Here is a 26,505-nt window from a genome sequence, read left to right as displayed (position 1 = left end):
CCAGGATATGCTAAACATGGAAAAATCCCCAGTGGGGAAAAAGTTGATACGTGGAGGAGACTGCAGGTTTGGAACTTGAATTGATGCTCTCTTTACCCCTATTCACAGAGTTTGGGAGAAGACTACACTCACTGAAGAAAATTTATAACAAAAGGGAAAATAAAACTGCTATGTTCCTTTAAAATTCTCAATGAAATCAGGGCTTAGAAAATGGTATTCTTTCATCAATATCAGTATAGAATCTCATAATGAGCTCTCTGAACATTAAAAATCTAATCTGACCCTCTAGATACTATTTTAGGAGTCATGTTCAACTTCCTACGTAAGATTTTGGTTTGAATTCAAAAGAAAAGCCAGAAAATATATTTTTAATGCTGCTGTTATAAATTCTATCCTTTTATTTCGCCCTTTTTCCAAAAATCATATACAAGTAATTCCTATGGTAAGTTACAAATATGGCCACACATTTCACTCTCTTTATAAACTTACCTTTGCGATATAACTTTTTATTAAATTGTGATAAGAACATTTAACATAATATATACCCTTTCAACAAAAGTTTAAGTGTACAATATAGTGTTGTTAACTATAGGCACTATGCTTGTACATCAGATTTCTAGAACTTATTTCTCTTGCAAAACTGAAACTTTATGCAAATTGAACAGTAGTATCTCATTTCCCCCTCCTCCCAGACGCTGGCAAGTACCACTAACCCCTGCTTCCATGAGTTTCACTCTTTTAAATGCCTCATGTAAGTGCAATCATGCAGTACTTGTCCTTCTGTGACTGGCTTCTTTCACTTAGTATAATGTCCTCCAGGTTCATCCATGTTGTTGCATATGGCAGGATTTCCTTTGTTTTAAGGCTAAAAGATATTCTATTGTATGTATATACCAAATTCTCTTTATCTATTCATCTGTCATTGGACATTTAGGTTGTTTCCATATCTTGAATGTTGTGAATAATGCTGTAATAGACATGTAGTGGAAATAGGTCTTTTAGGTCTTCATTTCAATTCTTTTGGATATATACTCAAAAGTAGGATTGCTGGGTCCGTATATTAGTTCTATTTTAATTTTTTGAGGACCCTCCGTACTGTTTTATATAATGACTGTACCAATTTACAGTCTCACCAACAGTATACAAGCATTTAATTTCTCCACACACTTCACCAGCACTTGTTATCTGTTATGTGTTTTTTTGATAATAGCCAGCCTAACAAGTATGAGGTGATATTTGATATTGAGGACCTTTTCATATACCTGTTGGCTATTTGTATGTCATCTTTGGAGAAATGTCTATTCAATTCCTTTGGTCATTTTAATATCTTGTTGCTGTTATTATTATTTGCTATTGAGTTGCAGATGTTCTTTATATATTTTGGAGATTAACCTCTTATCAAATATAGGATTTGCAAATATTTTCTCCCATTCCAGGTAGTTTTTTCATTCTGTGGTTTCCTTTGCTCTGTGGAAGCTTTTTAGTTAGATGTAGTCCCAGTTGTCTATTTTAGGGTTTGATGCCTGTGCTTTTGTGTGATATCATTGCCAAGACCAATGTCAAAAACCTTTTCCCCTATATTTTCTTCTAGGACTTTTACAGTATCAGGTTTTAACCAAAGGAGTGAAAGACTTGTATACTTAAAACTATAAACCATTGATTAAAGAAAGTAAAGAAGACAAATAGCAAAATATCCCATATAGATTATCAGACTTAATATTGTTAAAATGTGTGTACTAGCCAAAGTGATCTGCAGATTGAATGCTATCCCTATCAAAACTCCAACGGCAGTTTTTACAGAAATAGGAAAACTAATCCTAAAATTCATATAAAATCACAAAAGATTCTGAATAGCTAAAACAATCTTGAAAAATAAGAATGAATCTGGAGACATGACAATGATTTCAAAATATGTTACAAAGCTACATTAATCAAAGCAGCATGGTACAGGCATAAAGACAGACATAGAAAAATGGAACAAAATAGAAAGTCCAGGAATAAATCCACACATATTCCATCAACTGATCTTCAAAAAGGATGCCAAGAAAACACATTGAGAAAAGGATAGTCTGTTCGTCAAAGGGTATTGGAAAAACTGGATATCCACATGCAAATAAATGAAATTGGACCCTTATACCATACATAAAAATCAACTCAAAGTGCAATGTAATGTTTTATCTCTCCTAACTTGCAGCTCTTCCATTAAGGGGATAAATTTTCCATCCCTTGATTCTTGCCTTGTCCATATGATTTTCTTTAAGCAATGGAAAATTAGCAAGTGTGATACAAACAAAGCCTTGAATACTATTTAGACATTGGATCTTGCTCTCTTGTTGCTCTTTGGAGTCCTGATACTACCACGTGCAGAGGCCCAGGGTAGCCCTGAAAAATTAGAGACCTTCCTGAATGAGGACTCTGTAGACCAATCAACTGGGTAACTGTCAGATATGTGAGTGAGACCATTCTAGATCATCAAGCTTTGGTCAAATCTGTCTAGAGAGGAAGAACTACCTAAGCAATACAAAGAATTGTGAGAAGTAATAAATGCTTGTTGTTTTAAGCCAAAAATTTTAGGGTAGCTTGTTATACCACAAAAACTCACTGGTATATTCCCTCGTGTTTTTTGTTGTTTTTGTAGATATAGATCTTACAGAAAATCTGGCTAGTACTTCCTGCCATAAAGAAAATATCCAGGAATGTAGAAATATGAACGTTCACACTATTCAGTAATTCTAGTAAAGAATCTCATGGCTCTGTTCAGAAATACAATGAATGCCACTGCTGCGTTCACAGTGTAAAGCTAGTTCTCATTGTGTTGCCAATAGTATATTTGAGGAAAATGAGAAGTACAGTTATGTTTATGTTGACACGTCTTCATTGCAAGGTTAAGCATTTGATTTGTTTATACTTTTCCCCATTTCCCTGGTTCAGCTGCACTGTCTGTGTTTTAACAGGCTTCAGTATTCCCTCATTTGGTGAGACAGTGTCTGATTTAAAGATTAACATTTATATAGTGAAACATAAATGCTCATGAATTGTATATAATATTTTAGCAAAAGCTTATTTAGTTTTACCACTTTCACAAAATTTTTGTTTAGCAAGCAGCCTTTTCTTACTCCCTTACAAGTCCAATTTGATGGATGCTGGAAATGCAGTAAGAAAAGTATAAGTTTTATATTCCCTGGTGAGTAAGTATAATAGGTAGCTGCTCTGTGCTATAATTGAAGAAAATAACTTTCAAATTTTACTTTGTCTTTTCCTACTTCCCTCTATCCTCCCTTCCAACTGCCTGTCTTAACAAATGAATCTAAAAAGGTTTTTCTTTTTTAATTATGTTGAAATAAGTGTATAACTTGACCAGATTAAGTAAAAACAATGCTTGAAAAGTATGCAAAAAATACACGTAAGATTCCATGTGACTATAACACAGTTTTGATACCTTGTGTATGTAAGTTTGTTTTTGAAATCATGTGTTTTTCTATTTTTGCTCCACTCCTAGTCTCCTGAAATAAGCTCTCCCCATCCCCAGGAATCCAAATATCTTGAAGATATTTATATCTCAAATATATACATTAACTATATTAATATATTTAAGATATTTATCTTAGAGCTGGAAGAAAACTTAGAAGTAATCTAGAGTCTATATTTTAAATATATTTTGCTCCTATTCAGAGTTAGAAGTCCATCTATAGGTAGACAGGTAAAATGAAAGCAAGTTTCATAAACTATTTATTCTTAATGTCAGTACATACCTAAACTTTCAATTCTGTTTTATTACATTTCCATTCTCCTCTATTATGGTTTCTTCATTCTTTGTTTTCCATTTTATTTTTAATGTTGGTCGCTACCTACTAAATTGATTTCACATTTTACAATTGGATTTTGACCTACTGATGGAAAAACTCCATTCTAAACTAGAAGGAAGAAAATATTTGACAGCTTACAATGCCCATTATTGTTGTAACTCTTTTTTCTCATTTCTCTCTGTTCTTCTTCTTGCAAAGCAGGTATCTCTATTTTAATCTCTCCTTGAAGCAGAGGAGATTTTGTCTCTGTAGACATCAGGCCCATGACCAGAGCCATCCCATGAGTCTTCTACTCTGGATCTTCTTTTCTTTGATTTCATGTTTATCACTTATGACTCCTGAATTGATTTACAATTTATTTCATCTTTTTTTAAAGTACTGTCTCTTGTCATTCTTTCTCCCTTATCTCCCCTATGAACATACACCCTATTCCCAGCTACTTTTCAGTTCTCTTTCCCAGCTTCATTTTTCTATCTCAGATGACCCTGCCTTACTTACTTACTCTTGGTCACCACTACTTATGATCAAAGATCTTATCATTGTCATTTTTTGGGGACCCAAACACTAAAAGCAATGATTAGAATGCCTGGGATCATGTATGAATAGCAAAAATGAGTTACAAAGAGGAAGAAGTTAAAAAAAAAAAAAATACCATGAGAAATGGGTCCCTCTACTGGTCTAAGAAAATAATGAAGATTTTATTAACTAACTTCTGTCCTTGAATGACTTTTTGTCACTTTTAGATAAATATCAGACAATTAAGTAAATAACGTTTGAGGACATTTCCTCATTGAGAAGCAAGTCATTATTTCTCATATGTAACCTGAAGACCACTTACTCATGCTTCCCAGAGCCATGGCTCAGTAAAGGGCAGCTCTTGCCTTTCTGCTTCCAGTGTCTGCTCAAACTTCGACACCCTCATGGTTATGAACTTCCCTAGCTTCTACTCTCTGTTGTGTTTCCCGCACCAGGATTTTCGCTGTATCATTCCCCTCACTTATCTACTTCCACCTTTATGAGGACTGAAGTATTGATGCTTTCTAACCAAAAAGTAACCATCCTTGCCAGACACATTCAGTTAAAGAGGGGTAGGTGCTGTTAAGATGGGGATACCTTCGTACTGCACAAAGAATCTCACTGTGGTATCTGAGCTGGCTATTTCCTTCTCTGGGAATCCAGATCACCTCCCCTTACTTTCTCCTTTCCTTCTCACCTACCTGAATTCCCAGTTACTCAGTGTCTGTTGATCTCAAGTAGGTGTAGGTAGGAAGCAAAGTACAGAGTCATAGGTCTCTGTTGGAGGACATTTGTTGTTTAGAGGAGTATACAATTAATTATATTTCTAATTGGTAGATTTCAATGGGGAGGCAAGAAATTCAGCCTGAGCTGAAAAAATACCTGAGTGACAATAATTTTATTTGACATTTGATAGTCACCACACGTTCTCTCTATATCACATTTTTGTTAGGCTGATTGAGTTTTGATTGTTTTTCTCACCTTGTTTTATAGCAGAATAAATCACATGGTAATCTGTTATCTTTCACTAAAGCCAACATGTGAGCTGTTTTTTGATCCTTTTATCTGGAGAAGCAGCTGAAAATTTTAACGTCAGAGGGGAAAAGCACAAAGTAGAATCTATTCTTGAATAGAAGAGCAGCTGAATATTCTTAAATCTGTAAGACCTCAACCAATGGAAACAGACATAGAAGATGACAAAAGCAGTCTAAAGGCAAATGTTGCCAGATAATATTCCCTAGACATAATTTGTAGGGCTCAGTACACCCAGTACAAAATTAAAAAGGGGGGCTCCATGTTCAAAGATTATTAGAAATTTCAATATGGCAACAGCAGAGCATTAAATTAAATTCACACCCTTCTATTATATACATATTGTATATTTTATATATGTGTATGTATGTATGTATACCACGTCTTCTCTATCCATTCATCTGTTGATGAATACTTAGATTGCTTCCATACCTTGGCTATAGTAAATAAAGCTGCTATGAACACGGAGTGCATAAATCTTCGAATTAGTGTTTTCATAGTCTTTGGATAAACACTCAGAAGTGGGATAGATGGATTGTATGGTAGTTCTCTCTTAATTTTTTGAGGAATCTTTATACTGTTTTCCATAGTGGCTGCACCAATTTACATTCCCACGAACAGTGTACTAGCGTTCTCTTTTTTCTCCATCTTCACCAACACTTGTTATTTCTTGTCTTTTTGATAATAGCCATTCTAACAAATGTGAGGTGATGTCTCCTTGTAGTTTTGATTTGCATTTCCCTAATAATTAGTGAAGTTGAACTTCTTTTCATGTGCCTGTTGGCCATCTGTTTGTCTTCTTTGGAAAAATGTCTATTCTGGTCCTCTGTCCATTTTTTATTGAAATATAGTTGATGTACAGTACTATATAAGTTACAGGTGTACAATATAGTGACTCACAATTTTTAAAGGTTATAGTTTATAATTATTTACAATTATTATAAAATATTGGCTATATTCCCCATATTGTACAAGATATCCTTGTAGCTTATTTTATACCTAATAGTTTGTACCTCTTAATCTCCTACCCCTATCTTGCCCCTCCCCTCTGGTAACCAGTAATTTGTTCTCTATATCTGTGAGTCTGCTTCTTTTTTCTTATATTCACTAGTTTGTTGTATTTCTTAGATTCCTCATATAAGGGGTATAATAGAGTATTTGTCTTTCTCTGTCTGACTTCACTTAGCATAGTGTCCTCCAAGTCCATCCATGTTACTGCATGACAAAATTTCATTCTTTTTTATGACTGTGTAGTATTCCATTGTGTGTATATATATATATATATATATATATATATATATATATATATGTCACATCTTCTTAATCCATTCATCTGTTGATGAACACTTAGGTTGCTTCCATATCTTGGCAATTGTAAATAATGCTGCTATGAACATTGGGGTGCCTGTATCTTTTCAAATCAGTGCTTTTGTTTTTTTCAGATATATGCCCAGGGGTGAAATTGCTTGCCATTTGCAACAGCATGGATGGACCTTGAGTGTATTATGCTAAGTGAAATAAGTCAGATGGAGAAAGACAAATACTGTATGATATCACTCATATGTGGAATACCAAAACCAACAAACAAGTAAACAAAAAAACCCAGAATAAATGAACAAGCCAAATGAAACAAAAATAAACATGTAGAAAAAGATAACAGAGGAGTAGTTACCTGGGGTGAAGGGGTAGGGAGGAGGGAGAAATGAGTAAAAGGGACCAAGTCTATGGTGACAGATGGAAAGTAAATTTTGGATATACAGAAGCAGAAATATAATATTGTACACATGAAACATATAGTGTTATAAACCAATGTTACTTTAATAAAAATATAAATTAAAAACAATTCAGGCCCTTCTAGGCCTGAAGCTTTGCAACTATACAGGTCATGAAGCCATGCCTGTCCATAGGACTTTCCTGTAAATGTCTACTGAAAGCTTTCAATCCCTTCCTTGCCTGCCTCCATTGCATTAACTAGTGTCTCTTCTTTGCTTCCCAGCCAGACTTGTGAAATAGTGGGATGACTGTTAACAGATAGTATTGGAAAAACTGTGTGTGTGTGTGTGTGTGTGTGTGTGTGTGTGTGTATACATACACATGCATAAAATAGAGAAATGAGGTTTCTACTTCGTACTATCAAACATTTCACACTGTTAAAAATGTCACACTATTAAATAGTTCTAAGTGGATTCAAGAGTGAAATGTGAGAGGTAAACTATAGAAGTTTTAAAAGCTTTTAGAAAACAATAGAGATTATGACTTCAGATCAGGAAAATATGGTTTGAAGAAGATATTTAAAACAAAGAAAGAAAAAAGTAAAGATTCATACATTATATTAAATTAAAAAAATACTACTTTAAGTTCAAAGGTGCCTTAAACGAAATGCGATGATAATCTGTAACCTGAGAAAGTTATGTCATATACATAGCTGAGAAAGGATTATTATCAGAATATACAAAGAATCCTTTAAAACAGGCAATAATAAATTTAAAAAATACAATGAAAAAATGAATAAGCTTAAAAGGGCAGTAAACCTATATGAAAGATGTTCATTATCAGAACATGTAGAGGTCTCATTTCACACCTCATACTCAATATCCCTGTCTTTCCACAAGTGCATCTATGCCAGTGGCCTTGGATGCAGTCACAGAGCTTCTGATTCACTAGGCTTGGGGTGGGGCCTTGGAAAATTACCTTTGAAAAAGCTCTCTGAAGGCTTCTGATGTGTACCATGGTTGAGACATAATTTCCTGTATTTTTATAAATCTTTGTCCAAAGCAATCAATCATCATATCCCAAAAGTGCAACTTTTAAACAGTTTTTCAGCCTGTCATTTCCTCTCTGTTACCATATTTCAGACAGGTTTAGAAAGGGACTTTGGTATGTGCAAAGAAGGTGGTCTTGATAGACATTCAGTGATGTACTCCAGTTGTACGGGAGATGCAAAGGCCATCAGCCAGACTCTGTAACGATGTGGGAAATGAGCAGGATGGTGTTGATGAGTCTTCATCCATGTTTTCTTTCTTGGATGCCACTCATTTCCTCCACAACGTTTCTCTATAACTGTACATTTTATCAAAGAGATTTGCATCTCCAAATCACCCCCAAGAGCTCTGTCTCACTTCCTCTTCTTTTGTTCCCAATTGATGGAGCAAAGGGAATACTGTTCACTTCTCAGGGGAAAAGCAGGAAGGAAGAACACCAGAAAGGCTCCATCTAGGACACTGATCTTATGTTGAACCTGAAAAGATGACTACTTACTCTGTAATGGGACCAATAAAAAGTATGCTCTGTTAACAAGAACTTCTCTATCACCTGGGCCAGAAACAACAAAAACTGTACATTAGTATCTCACAGAAGTACACTTTAGCTAATCTCTCTAATATATAAAAGACATTAAATATTAAGAAATAAAAGATAAAAAGCATATAGAAAATGGGCAAAACACATGTTTAGAGTTTACACAGAAAAATATTCATAGAACATATGAAAATATGCACTATTTTACTCAATAAAAATGCAAAGTAAAACTATACTGAGATTACTGTTTCTCACTTTTCAGACTGAAAAACTTCAAAAGCTTGATAAACATATTCTTTAGCTGGAGCTTTTGGGAATGAGGGACTCTGACTTGTTGCAAAATGGTCAAGCTCTTGGGAGGGAAATTTGGCAATATTCAACAAAACCCATATATGCATTTTCCCTTTGACCTAAAAATCTCACTTTTGGGAAATTGCCCTGAAGATAAGCCTTCCAAAATACAAAACAATATATGCAAAAGATTACTTGTTATGACCTTATTTGTAATAGCAAAATTTGGAAACTTAAATGCCCATCCATAAGAGACTGGTTAAATAAACTATAGTATAATCTACAACAAGAAGTACTAAGTAGTCATTAGAAAGAATGAGAAAATTTTGTATAAATTGAGGGAGAGGTGATATCTAGAACACTTTTTTTAAATTAATTTATTTATTTGTTAATTTTGGCTGCATTGGGGCTTCGTTGCTGCACACGGACTTTCTCTAGTTGTGGTGAGCAGGGGCAACTCTTCGTTGCGGTGCACAGGCTTCTCCTTGCGGTGGCTTCTCCTGTTGCAGAGCACTGGCTCTAGGCACACGGGCTTCGGTAGTTGCAGCACATGGACTCAGTAGTTGTGGCCTGCGGGCTCTAGAGCGCAGGCTCAGTGGTTGTGGCACATGTGCTTAGTTGCTCCGCAACATGTGGGATATTCCCGGACCAGGGATCTAACCCATGTCCCCTGACTTGGCAGGTGGACTCTTAACCACTGCGCCACCAGGGAAGTCCTAGAACATATTTTTATAGGTAAAAGCAAGATGCAAAATGTGTGTTTAATAACTTAATATGCTATCATTTGTGCAAGAAAAAAAATTTTTTTTCTTAAAAAGAACCAGGAGAAGGATAAATCAGAAACTAATGAAAATATTTATAGTGGATAGGAAGGAAAAGGGGGAAGCTAGATATGGTGGGAGCAAGATTTCCTTTAGTAATCTTTTTAGCACAGTTAAATATTTACATATTAAGAAAAATATCAAAAATGAAAGGAGGGCTTCCCTGGTGGCGCAGTGTTTGAGAGTCCGCCTGCCGATGCAGGGGACATGGGTTCATGCCCCGGTCCGGGAAGATCCCACATGCTGCGGGGCGGCTGAGCCCGTGAGCCATGGCTGCTGGGCCTGCGTGTCCAGAGCCTGTGCTCCGCAACGGGAGAGGCCACAACAGTGAGAGGGCCGCGTACCACAAAAAAAAAAAAAAAAAGAAAAAAAAAGAAAGGAAACTGCAAAATTAAAATAGGAAAATGAACTAACTATATATTTAATAAGATAACTGTGCAGTAAAAAATAATTCAATTTTGAACACAGTGCTCTGACTGTCCAATCTTCAAAAGATCTATTCTATGCTTAAAAAATATTAGGAAATGAAAATCTAAAGCTACTTATTAAGTAGGTTTATTACTAGTAGTAGTAACTGTAGTGACACGTTTCTGATATTTTATGTGTATTGTAGAAGAGTGTAAATAAACAAATAGGTTAATGTTATTAAAAGAAAGATTCTCACTGAGAGAGAAATGAGTTACCAATATAAAATAAAATAAGGTAAGAAAAGCTCTGTTAATGTTAAATTTTTATTAAAGTATTAGCTTGAACACGCAAAGGAGAGTTCCTGTGTCCATCCACCTTAAAGGTCTAGAATCAATGATAACCTAGTAGCAATGAAACACCTAGTGCCCAATCTTGGATTCTAAAGGTCATTACTGATTAAAAGAGATGAATATATATTGTGCCAGAAGCAAAAATAAAGTTAAAACACTAAAATAATCATGAAGAAACAAGACTCAGCACTGATCTAAAGAGACTTTCACTCTTTGGTTAATTTGAGAATCTAATAGAATAATGACAGACTTAGTTTACAATCCCTTAAAAAATGTATGAAAACAAAAACAACAAAAACAAAGGAAAGGTCTCCTTTTATAGAAGAATGTCAAATAATACATGTAGAAGAAATGATGAAATTAGACAACTAATGAGCTAGTTTTCAATGTAATAACTGATTTAGGCTATTACTTTAAATGGATGCTAAAACCATTAGCTTAAAGTTTGTTGGGGAAGAGAAATTTTTGCATGGTTGTAAGTTATCACTCCACAGGTTACTAACTTATTACAGGGAAAGATTATAATGAAGAGAGATGATGATCACTACCCTTAACCATATGATCAAGATGTCTCACCAATACTGGGATAACCTGATATTATGTACCTCCTGATGTTATCCTGTGAGAAGTACACAGCATAACCTATATTCTATTATTGCTAAACACATTTTACCTGAATGTAATTAGGAAACAAAATGAAGCAAATATAGAAAGTGAAACATTCTATAAGACAAATGGCCTGGACTCTTCAAAACAAAATGTAGACAAAAAAGGTCTTGAAAAATAAGACAAAACAACAACAGAGGTGTCTAGATTAAAAAAGACTAAATGGCCAAAACAATCTAATGCAATGCATGGAATTTGGAGTCTATATCAGGGGAAAAAAAGCTATAAAAGACTTCTGAGACAATTGGGAATATATGATTGTGGACAATTATTACAATTATTTTATGGAATAATATTTTTAGATCTGATAATATTGTGGTTATGGAGAATGCCTTTATTTTTAGAAAGTGTATGCTGACATATTAATGAAGAATCATTATTCTTGTAATCTACTTTTCAAATGATTAAAAGATGTATACAAGCATAGAGAGAGATAAAGGAATGATGGAAGATATAAACACTTGGTGACTCTAGGTGAAGGGTTTACAGTTATTCATTGTAGTACTTTTTTTCGGTTCTTTATAGAATAGAACTTTTAAAAAAATGTAAAGTTGGTAGTGGTGGGGGAAGCAATTTCTTCTATTTTTAATTTTTTCAAGTCGTATTCCGGAAGCAATATTGCTCTTCTCCCCAGAGTGCACCACAACTCCCTCATTAAGCAATCAAGCTAGAGCAACACGAGCCACACCACCACACCCTAGGAGCAGCTGAGTTTTGCACATTGTCCTTTCCCTTGAGAGGCCCAAGAGCTATTTCTCTCTCTTCCTATCTTTCCCTACACTGTCTCTAGAAGGAAGAAGCCCAGCTAAATAATGCACAAGATTTACATTAACATACCACAATACTTAATATCTCGCTTTAGAATAAGACAGTTTCGTTATTGCTGTTGCTGGTGTTTTTGCCTATTCATGTGATTTTTCCAAGAACAAAGGAAACCTATAACAACTGAGGTTATATTTTCCAGACTTAGGAAAATTACGGTTACCTAAAATCCTTAATAGACTCCCATATGTAAACGTGCTAAATTATATGAGGTTGTGGGATAGCCTCACAACAATTTCTAATAGGTAGATATTCACTTCTGAAATAGTCATCACACTTGGAATTCTTTCTTCAATGTCAGTCTTCTCTCTTACATTATGTCTGATAGTGCCTAGAACCCACTAATTGCTTATTAAATATATGATGAATAAATCACTGCATGTATATATAGGTGACCTGGAAACTTGGAGATCAACAACAATAAGCAGTAGATCGATCTTTGAATATAAGGGAGATCTTCTAAGGAGGTGAACTGGGAGAAGAGAAAATAGGTCAAAGAGGAAAACAGGAAAAGACAAGGAGAAAGAGTAAAGGAATAGATAAAAGAGATAATAGTGATATTGGCTAGCATAATTAGAGAGGGATATTTCTTTCATATTCTTTAATGTTCTCTTGGCCACATTTCAGTCGACTGCTCACTAGTTTCATGTGGCACGTGGACGGTGCAACTTACAGAAAATTTCCATTATTACAGAAAATTCTGTGGGACATCACTGGAGAGAAAGTATTGAAAAGGGCCAAAAAGTACAATCTGAAGAAGTCCAATATTTATTGGTTAGAAAAAAATGTGTAAGGGTAAATGAAAATAAACAGCTAGCAAAGGAGTCCAGGATGATACGTGTAACAAGGGAACCTAGGAAAGGAATATAATCAAGAGTGTTCTTGAGTTGTCAGCCTCCTTGATCATTTTTTACTTGCTGCTCTAAGAGATAAGTGAGTAGATCACAGAAGTCTATCACAAAAGTAACTCTTCCAATAAATATTCACATATTTGAAAGTCCTGAAAATATTTATGCTTCTGATTTTATATTCTATTAACACACTATTAGGTTTGGTTTCTAATAGATCCTTACTTTAATATTTCCAAGTGTTGTTACAGTAAATAATTTACATTGACTTTAAAATATTAAAGGCCCCTGAAGCCAGACCTTCCAAAATAGTGTGTGCTGCATATAAAATCGTCATTTTTGTAGCAAATGTTTCAGAAGCTAAACTCAAGGCAATGCAAAGATGTGTGATGGAAAAGTGAGGGGGAGTTAAGTCAAGAAGCAACAATTAAGGAAATGTCCTAAACACCAACTCTATTTTGGTTTTCTCAAGCCTTTCCACCCTTCCCACTTGTGTTAGTCACCATCCCACAGTTTCCTTTCATGTCACTGAAAGTAAGTTAACTCAGAAAATAAAGAGTCATCTGTCTCCACGCTTTCACTGCTCTAAAAACAACTTCATTGCCCACTACTGAAGCATTTAAGTCTAGTCAGTCTTACTTTATTCAAGTACCTTCCACTGTCTGCTCAGAATAAACACAATTGGAAAATTTTACTATAGTAATCTTATGTGAGTTGTTTCCCACTCCTTGAACTCAAAACGTTCCTTAAGTATGTAAGATGGGCAAACCCAATCATTATGCTCAACAGGGCTTCATTGAATCCTCTGACAGTTCAGATAAACTACTAAATGAATGTTTATTATAAGCATGTGTGCAAACGGTACATTATAGGAAGGAAACTACTTGAAGCAGTTATGCTACCTGTAAACAAAGTTTGCCTAGATGGATTTTATTTTATTCCTAGAAAAATGCCATGGGTTAGATGGAAAATTAAAGGATATAGCATCATAATTTGGCCTGGCTGACTCTACATCTTGTGTAACCAGGAATGCCTATTCCCATAGATTTTGATTTTGGTCCAAGTGAAAATTTGACAACAGACTATGCATTCTGCTGTTACTAAACATCAAAACCCATGAAAAACCCACCCCATCAGCTGCCGTGGTTACAGGAGATGAGGGAATGATATATTATATTATATTTGACAGTTCTAAAGGCTCCCATGAATACTGTGCCTCTCATTAATAGGTCTCAAGGTTTATTAATGTCATTGTTGTTAAACCAAAGGATAGCGGTAACTTACATATATTTTCAACAATAGCTTTAGTATAACGTATAACACTATCTCAATCTATATGATACCTTTAACTACTTTGCAATATATTATCTTTTTATTATCAATATTCTACTCAATAGAACAGTGGGATAAGATGTTAAAAATCTGAATGATTCAAAATCTTATTTTCTAATCATCTGAAAAATAGCATACCTGAGTTGAAAACCATGGCCATAGAATCACATGGAGTCAGAGTAAAAGTGGAATTTATAAGATGTTATACTGAACTTTGGACATTCTCAGATGATTCAAGACCCAAATAGTTCATCATAATATTATACCAGTGTCATACATATGTTTGAAATCATTTAATTTTGTGACTTCTTTTGTTAAACCTTTATCTCTAAAAGATGCACAAAAATAGTGCATTTTTTTCAGGTAGCATGAAGTATTTGGACTACACAAAAATTTCCTTCATATCAATATCCAAAAGAAAAAATTCAAAATGACTCATGTCACCAAAATGAACAGGAAAGAAATATTCTTTAAACTCCTACTCAAAGCTGTTACCATAAATTGTTGTAGGCTTATGATCACATAAGATGGAAAAACAACCATCAAATATCTTAATTGCCTTGATTTTCATTTCCTTTCGCCTGGGAATGTAAGTGACCCTTGTCACTGAGGTTTATTATTTTTTTTCTTTTTTAATGCAGGTGATAAGAAAAGTAGGTTTTGGTGTTTTAGTTAAGTTACTGTCATTCTATAAAGATACCCTAAAATATATGATATTTTCATATATTAATTTCAGAAACTCTAAATCATAATATTTTCAGTAAAGATAAAATGCAATAATTTTGAAGTCATAAAGGATAAAATAAAGTTTTATGTTTAGATTTTATATATATACAGATCCAATCCCTATTGGTCTGTTTCTCTGGAGAAACCTGATTAATATAGTATTCAGTCACACATTACATGTAGGACTTTGGTACTGAATAACAGATGAATAAATGAGCAAACATCAACCTTCTAAATCTTGTTAAGTTTTTTGCGGTACGCGGGCCTCTCACTGTGGTGGCCTCTCCCGTTGTGGAGCACAGGCTCCGGACGCGCAGGCTCAGCGGCCATGGCTCACAGGCCCAGCCGCTCCGCGGCATGTGGGATCTTCCCGGACCGGGGCACGAACCCATGTCCCCTGCATCGGCAGGCAGACTCCCCCAACCACTGTGCCACCAGGGAAGCCCTCTTGTTAAGTTTTGTATAGAACAATGCTGCAGAAGAGTGCGAGGGTTTGATTAAGATAGTAAAGTTATCAACACAGAATTTGATCCCCTTGAATCTGAGTAGTTTGCTTACTATTAACTTATTAAGCAGAACTGATGATAAAATATTCAAAAATTAAATGGTGATATTATACATTATCCTAAAACAATAGCACAGCAGCCTGTACATATTATACAAGATAAATATTTGGTTTAAATTGATGCACTTTGAGTAAAAATGCCTCAGTTAATTCCATTTAAGTTAAAAAGTTCTGTTTTGGAAAGGGTTATTTAATTTTTCCAGCTAAGGTGCATCAGTGACAGCTTAATGCTACCACATCTTGTCATGAGAAGGCCATGTTTTCACAGGGGCCTCAGTCAGCGTGCTATTCCTATTCTGAAAGCTGCAGCGTGGAACTCTACTACACCTCCCCAACAGGGTGCTCTGCTCTGATTGGCAAGGGTGAGTTTGAAGGTGGGCCTGCTTAGACTGTGACCATGCTGACTGCATTCTCCAGACTTGTGGTCATGAAATTGGAAGCACTTTTTGTGAAGCAAAAAGCCTCAACGTAATTGCTATGTGCTGTAACCTTCCCTCTCGTTTGGAAAACAGAAATAAACGGTACATTTTCCTCACGAACCTACTGTATTTACCAATATCATTCATGGGGTATATTTTGCCAGTTGACATTCTTTAGTAAACTTACTATTATATGGTCAACACCTGCCCCATAAATATAGAATAGAGAAGTTATATTATATTTGTGTTTGGTGAAATGAAGTGTTACCCAAACTCTGATGTGGTGAAGACCTTTCGTGCTCTCTATATTTATGGGAACTGCATGGCACTTAACATATACCAAATTGGGTAAGCAAACATGCTTGACTCAACGTTCAACTTTACATGATCTCTGTGACCGGAGATTGGGTCATTTGGTTTCTAATGTATAGTTTCAACTAAGAATTCTAAATATGTTTTAAATTTTTAAATTAGCATTTTAGATTTCTTATTAAATAGCTGCACATTGAATAAAAGGAAGACGTGTCCACTATGTTGATGGATTTTTCTCTTATTAGCATACAAAACCATCAGAAGTTTACTTCAAGATTAAATATTACTTAAGAACATATAATTAGTAAGTATAAAGCCTCATCTTTTTCTAAAGCAGCATGATGTAATGACATAGTGGTGAGAGAAACCAAAGCCAGAGGAATTTGGACTTGTATCTCAGCTACTCTCTGTAGCTGTGTGTTCTTAGAAAACTCACTTTAACTCTCTGAATCCTGATTTCATTATTCAAAAATACGGACCCGGGCTTTCCTGGTGGTGCAGTGGTTGAGAGTCCGCCTGCCGATGCCGAGGCAGGGGACACGGGTTCGTGCCCCAGTCGGGGAAGATCCCACATGTCGCGGAGCAGCTGGGCCCCTGAGCCATGGCCGCTGAGCCTGCGCGTCCGGAGCCTGTGCTCCGCAACGCGAGAGGCCACAAAAGTGAGAGGCCCGCGTACCGCACACACACACACACAAATATATTGACCCTATCCTATGAGGTCGATTTAAGTGTTTAGAGATAATTTATGTGAAAGGCCAAAATGTCTCTGGTGTAGGAAATTAAAAAAAGAAAATTGTTGCTGTGATTGCTTTTAGTACTAATACTCTTGCACTTGTGGTAAAATATTTTTAAAATCTAGTTATTCTGATACTAAAGTCATTTTCTACTTGTCTTATTGTGAGGACAGCAGTAAAACTATTATCACCACCAACAACAACAGACATTATTAGATGTCTGCTGTGTCTACTTGTTCAACAACAGAGCTATAAGAAATGCACGATAAACACAACTTCCCAATCTCTTTCTTCAAGTCAGTTTTCATTGCTGTTGAAAAGGAATTTGGTCAGGACCTTCTAGGAGAAGTTATGGCCCTAGAACTGGTGGGCAAATCTCTTGAATTAGTTAACAGTAATTTCCTCATTTTTCAGATGAACATTTGAGACCTAAGGAAATGAAGTGAACTAGGAAATAACTTGATATATATATTTTTAATGTATACCCCATCTACTTTTACACTGTGTGGTCTGGTTCCAAAGCACAACACAAATTTTCAACCTAGAGTTCCCATAAGTAAAGCATAGCCATCATTCTCTACTCTTCTTAGATCAGAGGAAACAATGTTACCAGATGAAAATGTAGAGAATGTTTATCCCACCAAGGAGACTGAAGACTGTGGGCTGGAAGATAAAACAGGATAACACCCTCCAAGGAACTCATTCTACAATTAAAAATATGGGCAGGTTACTAGTTTCTGCTGTTGAATTCAGTGTTCGGGTCCTCCTCCTACTTTTATATAGGAGCAAAACTTGCCATTATAAATATACTGCAATGAATTTCCTTGAACATAAACCTTGACACATGCATGCAGATGTGTTGTAGCGTACATTCATGGAAGTGGAGTAACTCAGTCTGAGAAAATATATATTTTAAAAATTTTGATAGAGAGTAAAAAAATGTTTTCTTTTGGGCTTTGTCCCCATTTACATGGCTACTAATCATGTTTGAGAGTCTGTTCATCAGTAGAAGAGCTGACACACTACAATTAGTCATACTTCTATGCAATGGAATATGCTACAATCATTTTTTAAAAATTGAGGCAACTCTATATAAACTAAAGTGAATAAATCTTAAGATATGTTGTTAAGGTATTAGAGCAAAGTTTAGAGTGGATATATAATTTTATTGTTGTCTTATTCTGGGACTTAGTTTATTGAATCTCATTTTTTTATTGTGGTAAAAAACACATATCATGATATTTACCACATCAACCATTTTAAAGTGTACAGTTTGAAAGTGTTAAGTATATTCGCATTGTTGTGAAACAGATCTCTAGAACTTTTAATCTTGAAAATCTGAAAGTCTATACCCATTAAACAACTCCCTTTTCAACCCTTCCCTACTCTAGCCCCTGGAAACCATGATTCTACTTTCTGTTTCTATAAATTTGACTATTTTAGATACCTCAGATAAGTGGAATCCTCCAGTATTTATCTTTTTTGGGGACTAATTTCACTTAGCATAATGTCCTCAAGATTCCTCAATGTTATATCATATGACAGAATTTTCTTCCTTTTTAAGGCTGAATAATATTCCATTGTATGTATTTACCATATTTTATTTATCCATTCATCCATTAAGAGACATTGAGTTGCTTCCACTCCTTGGCTAATTTATTTTTTACTTGGATATATATATATATATGTGTGTGTGTGTGTGTGTGTGTATGTGTGTGTGATATATAATGATACATAAATATGTAGTTGAGTAGTTATGATATTACATTATAATACATAGAGGAGAATATTATTTCTCCCAAAATATAATCTCTCATCAGTTCAGTATGTATCCCAATGATATTTTAAATAAACTTACAAATGTATTTGTATATATAAAGGTAGAGCTATGTGTTCTATGATATTGTATTTATTATTCTGGTATTTTCTTTTTAAGCGTAGCCCTATTTTGGCATTATATTTGTGTCAGCAAGTAGAACTCTACCTCATTCATTTTAATTTTGGATTAAATATATGATTATTCATGATTATATAGAATACTTCCACTATCAACATGTCTTTTAGCAATTTTTGAGTTTTATACATACCAGTCAGCCTTTCCAGTCAACCCTCAGGAGTAACCACTTTTTTGGCTTCTAAGAACATAGATTAGTTTTGCTTCTTTTTGTACTTTATGTATATACAGTCATACAGGACATTCTTTTTTTGTGTCTGGTTTCTTTCATTCAATGTAACGTTTGTAATCTTTATCCATACTGCTGTCAATAGTGGCAGTTTTTTCATTCCATTGCCATACATGACATTGTAAGAATACAACACGATTTATTCTACTTTTGATAGGCATTTAGGTTTTTTGAAGTTGGGGCTACTACAGATAGTGCTGATATGAGCAATCTTATTTGTGTCTTTCGGTGTACATGTGTATGCATTTCTGTTGGCTCTATACTTGAGAGTGGAATTGTTGATTCATAGAGCATACATAGATTTACTTTAGCAGATCCTGACAAGTCATTTTTCAGAGCACCTATACTAATTTATGTTCCAATCAGTAGTGTATAAATAAACTGTTTCTTCACATTATTGTCACATTTGGCATTTTCGATCATTTTCATTATGGTTCCTCCGGTGGGTGTGCAGTGGTATCACGTTGTGACACACATATATGTGCTATTATATGTATACAACATTCCTGGAAATACATGTAGGACTTCACTGTTTGCCCCTGGTCAGGGAACTAGAATTTGAGTGTCAAGAATATAGGGAGAATTACCTCTCACTGTATTGTTTGAAATGTTTTTACCATATGCCCATATTACCTTTTTAAAGCACTATTTTCTTTCATTTCTTTTTTCATTTTTAAGAGAAAACTCATTTAAGCCTAGAGTCTTATAGCTTATAGTTAATCTGAAAAACATTTCAGCTTTGATCCCAAGGCCACCACGAGTAGGACAATCATGTCCCTCATGGATAGGTAAAGCACTAAAATTTTTGTCAACCCTGAAGTTGTGGACAGATCAGGGACATGGGATACAGATCAGAAAGTAAGTTTGAAACCCTGAAGGAAAATGAACAGCCAAATATTCAGGGTCCTTTGAAATATTACTTGCTAGTCTCTCCTCTACTTGATTTTCGATATGCCATACACGCACACACACCATCCCCAGGGATTCAGCCTAGAGGTATGGAGGTGAATGTATGTCTCTGCTCCCGCATCCTGGCCTATAGATTAATACTGATCTGAGAGGGATGCCAACAGAAAAGCCATTAAACTGGAATAGAGGAATTTGCCTAGAACGCCCAGTGTTGTTGAGAGACAGAAAATGCAAGGACATGCTATAGACTTAAGAAGCATAACATGGCAAGATTTTATTTTTGATTACTAGTGAATAGAATTACCCTGAATGACTCAACTGATAGATGACTAGGATTTGTTTTTAATTTTTTAAGAATGTGGTTGCTTTACAATGTTGTGTCAATTTCTACTGTACAGCAAAGTGAATCAGCTATATGTATACGTGTATTCCCTCTTTTTCGGATTTCCTTCCCATTTAGGTCATTGCAGAGCATTGAGTGGAGTTCCCTGTGCTATACAGTAGGTTCTCATTAGTTATCTATTTTATACATACTAGGATTTTAAGATAATTGTATTGTTAGGGAAATCATGAGCGTGGTAATGGAGCGTGGTGCCCTCATGAGCGTGGTCATGGAGATCAGTGGGAAGGGGGAGCCTCACAGTGGGTCAGATCAATTAATTTATGCCAATAGCAGACAAGTATGAGCTTGTGATTGTTCCTTTCTGCTTTTCAAATAGGAATATTTGTTGTACTGTTTCGCTTTTTCCTAGCATTGTCTGTTGGGTAAGGTGAGAATGGTTACATTTATAATTAGAATTTTGTTGTGGTATCGTGAGGACTCACTTTTGGACTTGATTTAGAGTAATGCATTTTACCCAAAAAGGCCAGCCTTGGAACAGGATGACTTAATGTGTCTTCGGGTTGTGCCCTTTGGGGAGCGGATAAGTACATTTTTATTGTTAAGTGAAATAATTATACTATGTTAGGTGAAGTTATTCATTGAATTGTGTATAGGTGTGCTAACTGAGCAGCTAAGGGGTGAAATAATGAGGTGGACAGAATTTTAACACCCTTGTTCACCCACATTTCATATATTAACAGCCAACTCCATCCTTTTGGGGGAACCAAGTCTCATCTACCCCATGTTGTTCTGGTGGGACCGTGTCATGCCTGCCCTCCCACCTTCCTTCTCTCTCTTTAGCCAGAGAAGTGTCTGACCTAGGTGTGACTTATATTACCCATCACTTCAATGACAATCATTGGCCCAGTGATGGCAACAGAACAAACTATTCTGGAATTTAATATGTAGATGCTAGAGTGGAGAACTGCATAGTTCTTCAAGATCACTAAGCTTTGCTAATAGTCTAGGGCCTTGTGTGGATATAGTATTACTGTTTCCTCTCACATGGAGAAATTTTACCTGTGGCAAAACTGAAGGACCAACACAGAGAAAAGAGTAGAGCTGAGAAAGACAGGGAACAGAGTGACTCCCAACATCACTAAAGCTATGTAGCTTCTAAGTAACCTCTGAGTTAGAACCTTCTGCAATTCTACAGCGAAGGAAGAACTAATCAAGTAAAGAAATCATGGATAAGAGGCAATGTAATTAAGTGATGGGAACCTAACTCTGAATCAGCTTGACTCGCGTGCATTCTGGTAATTTGTCACGGGTCTTTAGAAAATCATGCGTACAAAAGATCTGCAAATTTACTGTGTAAAGAAAAATGTTTTAGCTTGATACTCTAAAATTCACATCTCCCTTATATGAAGATTAATATTTATATAGACAGATATGCAACTTTATATATTGCTTGATATACGGTTTTCTACCCAGTCTGTCTTTGGCCTATGAATCAAACGTAATTTGAGAGGATTTTGAATAATTAATAAATATTAAAAATTAATAAGAAAAATGTATTAAGTGTATTATTGCTTCTTCATCAAAAGAGATATTTATATTAAGGGAATAGAATATCTATAATATGCAAAACATGTAGTTATGACTGTTACAGGTAGGGCAGAAATATGCTCTCTTGTGAGGCACTTAACACTACCTAATAACATATTTCGAAAGATAAATACCCAGGAGGAAAAAGAGATGTATGTTCTGTGGCTATAAAACCATAATTTTGTATTTTATTTAAGACTCACTCTTACACTGATATTGAAAAATGTGCTTCATGGTAGGAATATGAATTGAATTCTTACTGTATTAAGCCAATTGAGTGAGTAAAAATAATTCAGTACATTATATATATCACATTGTTCAAATGATATATTGAGGAAACAGGTATCAGACTGCCTTAATAATGGTGTGTAATATGAAGCATACTAAAAGTCTCATACCTTCATTCTATTGCTTTTTCCATTTCTCAGCTAATGACAAAATGAGTCTTTCTGGTCTAGGTTTTGAGTGAGTTACAATCAGCAGCAATCTGTGCTCAGCTAACATACTGCACCCAGAGCAAACAGGTGTGGGAGGAACCCGAATGGGATTCAATATTTACCTGGACTTCAAAAGACTGTCTTTTCTCTCACATGCCTTCAGAATCGGGTGTGTTATTTCATAAAGCTGTACTTTCTCATACCACTGTGTTTTAAAGTTGACCTGTGATATAGTAGCAGAAAGGAAGGGCTATGCCTTATTTTTTGTACACTACTAATGGGAAGGAAGAAACTGCTTGCTTAAGCAGTGTCATTTGCAAGTTTTGGGATTATTTGCTAAATGATAAATCACAACAGGCCTCAAAAAATTGTGTTTCTTTATTAACTGTTCAAATATGACTTGAGATTATTTTCAATACAATACATGTCTTTTCATTGCTTGATTCATAAACTACTTGAGGTTATTTACCCATTACCTCACTAAACTGTCCATGATGAGGGGCCTACTACATTTATTGTAATATATGTTTTTTAAAAATATATATATTCTTTAAGAAATATGATATCAATGTTCTTTAGTTCCATTCTTTCTAATGCTGAGTGGTTAAATAATTGACTCTTAATTATAAATTGCTCAAACATAGTAAAAATATATGTTAACCAAACATGGGATTTATAAAATTTTTTGAGTGTTACTTGTGCTTTTATCAAGAACTTAAGTCTCTCATGTTTTCTTATCATGAAGAGTGCATATTTTGGGCTCTCCGTGTATTGAAAATAATGTAGGGTGGGGTATTATTCAGTTAAAACTATTGCTGTTCTATCTCAGAGAGGCCAAAACTTAATAGGCCAAGATTGTACGGAGGGAATTTTAGTAAAATAGAATAATGAAGGTTTTTTGTTGTTTTTTACTCACTAATAGATTATACAAATTAATGATGCAAGTCTTCTCAGAATATTCTTGCATGTGAATCTGTAATGAGATATTAGATAGCCTCTCCCCAAGACATGTAAAATAAAACCCTACTTGGAAAGAGGTTATATAAACTTTGGAGGACCCTTTAGGTTCTTGAGTCAGTGATCCTGTGATGTAAGCAAATAAGACAGTATGGATTTGAAGTGGATGTGTTCTAGCCAAGTCTTTCTAGAAGCCAAACTAGTCATCTGGTTTTAATGAGGCCCTTTGGAATGTAAAAATTTTGATGTTTTGCTTGGGGGCACTACAGTTTTAATTACTTGTATCTGACATGTGTGGAGCAGCAACTTGCAATTAACCAAACACAGCATTTTGTGCAGTGCTAGCCTCATTTAGCTTGAAGTGTATAACAGCTGCATCTTTCAAGTAGAATAGGATAAAGAATTAAAATGATAGGGTATTGGTAGTCCCAATAAAGCTTGAAAAAATTCACAGTAACCTAGGGTTAGCATGACCTTCTGTCTACTTTTTTGGTACGTATTTAGCTCTTTCCAAATATGAAAAAAAAAGTCTGGGTTATATAACTTTACATGAGAGGATTATGAATATTTGATCCTAACCAGATGTCTCTAATCTCCACTAAATACAGACAAAAGGACAGAAGATTAGATTGCATCATTTAAGGACAGTTACTTCATTAAAGTGGAGTAAAAGTACCTAAACTTTTTCAAGTCTGAAGACCTGGTTTTTACTGTCAGCATGTTTTGTAGATATCCACAAGGTGGTAGTGCTACTGTTAGTAACCTCTGATCAGGAAAAGTGTAACAACCAAAAACTATCATGAGGTCAGTGATATTTTAAGATAAATTTATATTTTATAAATTATAACATCTACAGGCATTTGAAAAATAAGTATGAATATGAGAAATACTGCTTACTGACTCTACAAAAATGTCCATTAAGGATTTTGAGATCCCTTATTATTACTCTAAAAGTTCCTTGAAGCTTCCTTTGTCTTAATAGTCCCAGTCTAATTACTATAGAAACTAATCTAATACCAGTTTATTATTTAAATAAAGAAGTCCTCAGCATCCAAACTTATTTTAAGAACACATATAAAACTATATAAATATAAACAAGTAAATTGATAAGTCAAAAACAATGAATATATTTCAGAATATATTGGGTATATATCATTGAAATGGTTTATCCTTTATCTGTTACGATAAGCCAGAATATGTACTGCTGACCTATGCTAGAAGAAAATGTAGACTCTTGTATCTCATGTAGAGAGTTCTAAAGCTTGATTTCTTAGGTGAGAAAATGTCCTTCACAGTTTTTATTAGGTGCAAAGTCTCTCCTTTTTTAAATGTTAATTTCACTTCTCTCCCATGTATAGCACTAATCAGAAATGCCTAGACCAAGTAACTATGCTCTTAAGAGACTGAACTTCATTTCCTTATACATGATTTATTTTTCAGTAAGAATAATGTTTTAAACATATGAACTGTACTGCGTACTGGTTTTACTCATAAGTGTAAGCACAAAAGAATGAACAGAATTATCAAGTGTAAATCTATCACTACTGTTGTAAAACTAAATTGCTTCCTGCACAGAGGTTATGTTCTGACATTAACATCTAAAACAGAGAGGAAAATAGTCAAAGGAAGTATAGTACCATGCTTCAAAACCAAGAAGAACAGTGTTCAGATTTCTTGTATTCTATGAACCCGTGTCAGTATTCACAGCATTCCCACCTATGGCCAGCAGTATTCTAAGTTCTATTATGGGGGCTACTAGAGAAAATGTGAAAGGTTGTTGAATGCACATAAGTTAAAGTCTATGTAGTGAGACTGCATCTATGTCAGTTTCATCTCTGTCCTGTAACAAGGAAGGATCAATTTTACTATACTAGTTGGCCACTGCTACAGCCTTTACATATTCAACTGTATTACTATCACAAACTAGGTCATACTTCATACATCACATATGAGATCGTACATCACTATATGAATAAGGGCTGGCAAGTTTTAGACTGACCATTTTCTTTTTCTATTATAGTCCAACCAACTCTCTACCAAAAGTTTGACCATATCTCTGACAGCAGTTGACCTCTTACACCATACATCAAATTCATCAGGAAATTCTGTTATATCTAGATTCAAAATGTGCACAAAAGCTACATCTTCTCACAATCTCTACATTTACAATCTTGTCAATGTGCCACAGTCTTTCACTGGAAATAAAGCAGTCGCCTCCTAAGTGATGGATGAAATGTTGAATACAGTATATTCCCAGCCTGTAAGAAAATTACAGTTTAGTGTTTGAGACCGAAGAAAAATGATTAAGGTTGTGTAAGTCTATATAAGTGTGTGTATAAATATATAAATTTATATATTTATAGATATGCATGTGTATCAGGTATGCATTTATTTTAAATAAATCTAGATGATATAGAATAAAACAAAAACTTTAATGCCATGCAAATAATACATGTAATTGAATTGCTCTAAATATATGTATATGTGTATAAATCTATCTATCTGTCTATCATCTATCTATCTGTCTCCATCAGTGATCCACAGTGCTGCTATATCTCCCAGGATCTGCAGTGATTTGGTGTGTTCTTCCAAATCCACAAAATGTGATTATCAGAGCTTCTTAAGTCCAAGTACTTAGCTGGCTTAGATATCAGTCTCTAATCCTATCTATGGTGAATCATAAATGCTGCTTCTCATTCTTTAGAGCAGAGTGTATTATTTAATCTCACTGAGGTAAAACCATTGTTCTCATCAAAAGGATGAATACACCAAACAATTTTAGGTTTTAATTTGTAATTTATAATTTAAAAAAACTGAAGAAAATTGTCTTATAGGACTAATAATTACAGCCAACTAAGAAATCCATCAGAACTGTTACACATTCAAATCTGGTAGATGTACTTTTCATTTAACTGTTAGGTATCTCTTAGTTTCCAGGCACTGTGCTCAGTCCAGGAATTCAATGATGAATAAGATAAACCCCAGACTCACAGTTCACACACCACTGTCCATGTTGTAATAAGAAAAATGGCCCTTTCTGTGTATCTGTGATTTTTTTGGTCTATTTGCAAGAATATAAGTAACATCTGCCTTATTAACATCTTCACGTAAAATGATATAAAACTTTGATATGCGTTATGTAGT

Source organism: Orcinus orca, chromosome 9, assembly GCF_937001465.1.
Source record: "Orcinus orca chromosome 9, mOrcOrc1.1, whole genome shotgun sequence".
Lineage (NCBI taxonomy): Eukaryota > Metazoa > Chordata > Mammalia > Artiodactyla > Delphinidae > Orcinus > Orcinus orca.
The sequence above is the reverse complement of the archived record's forward strand: the minus strand, read 5'-3'. Positions refer to the sequence as shown.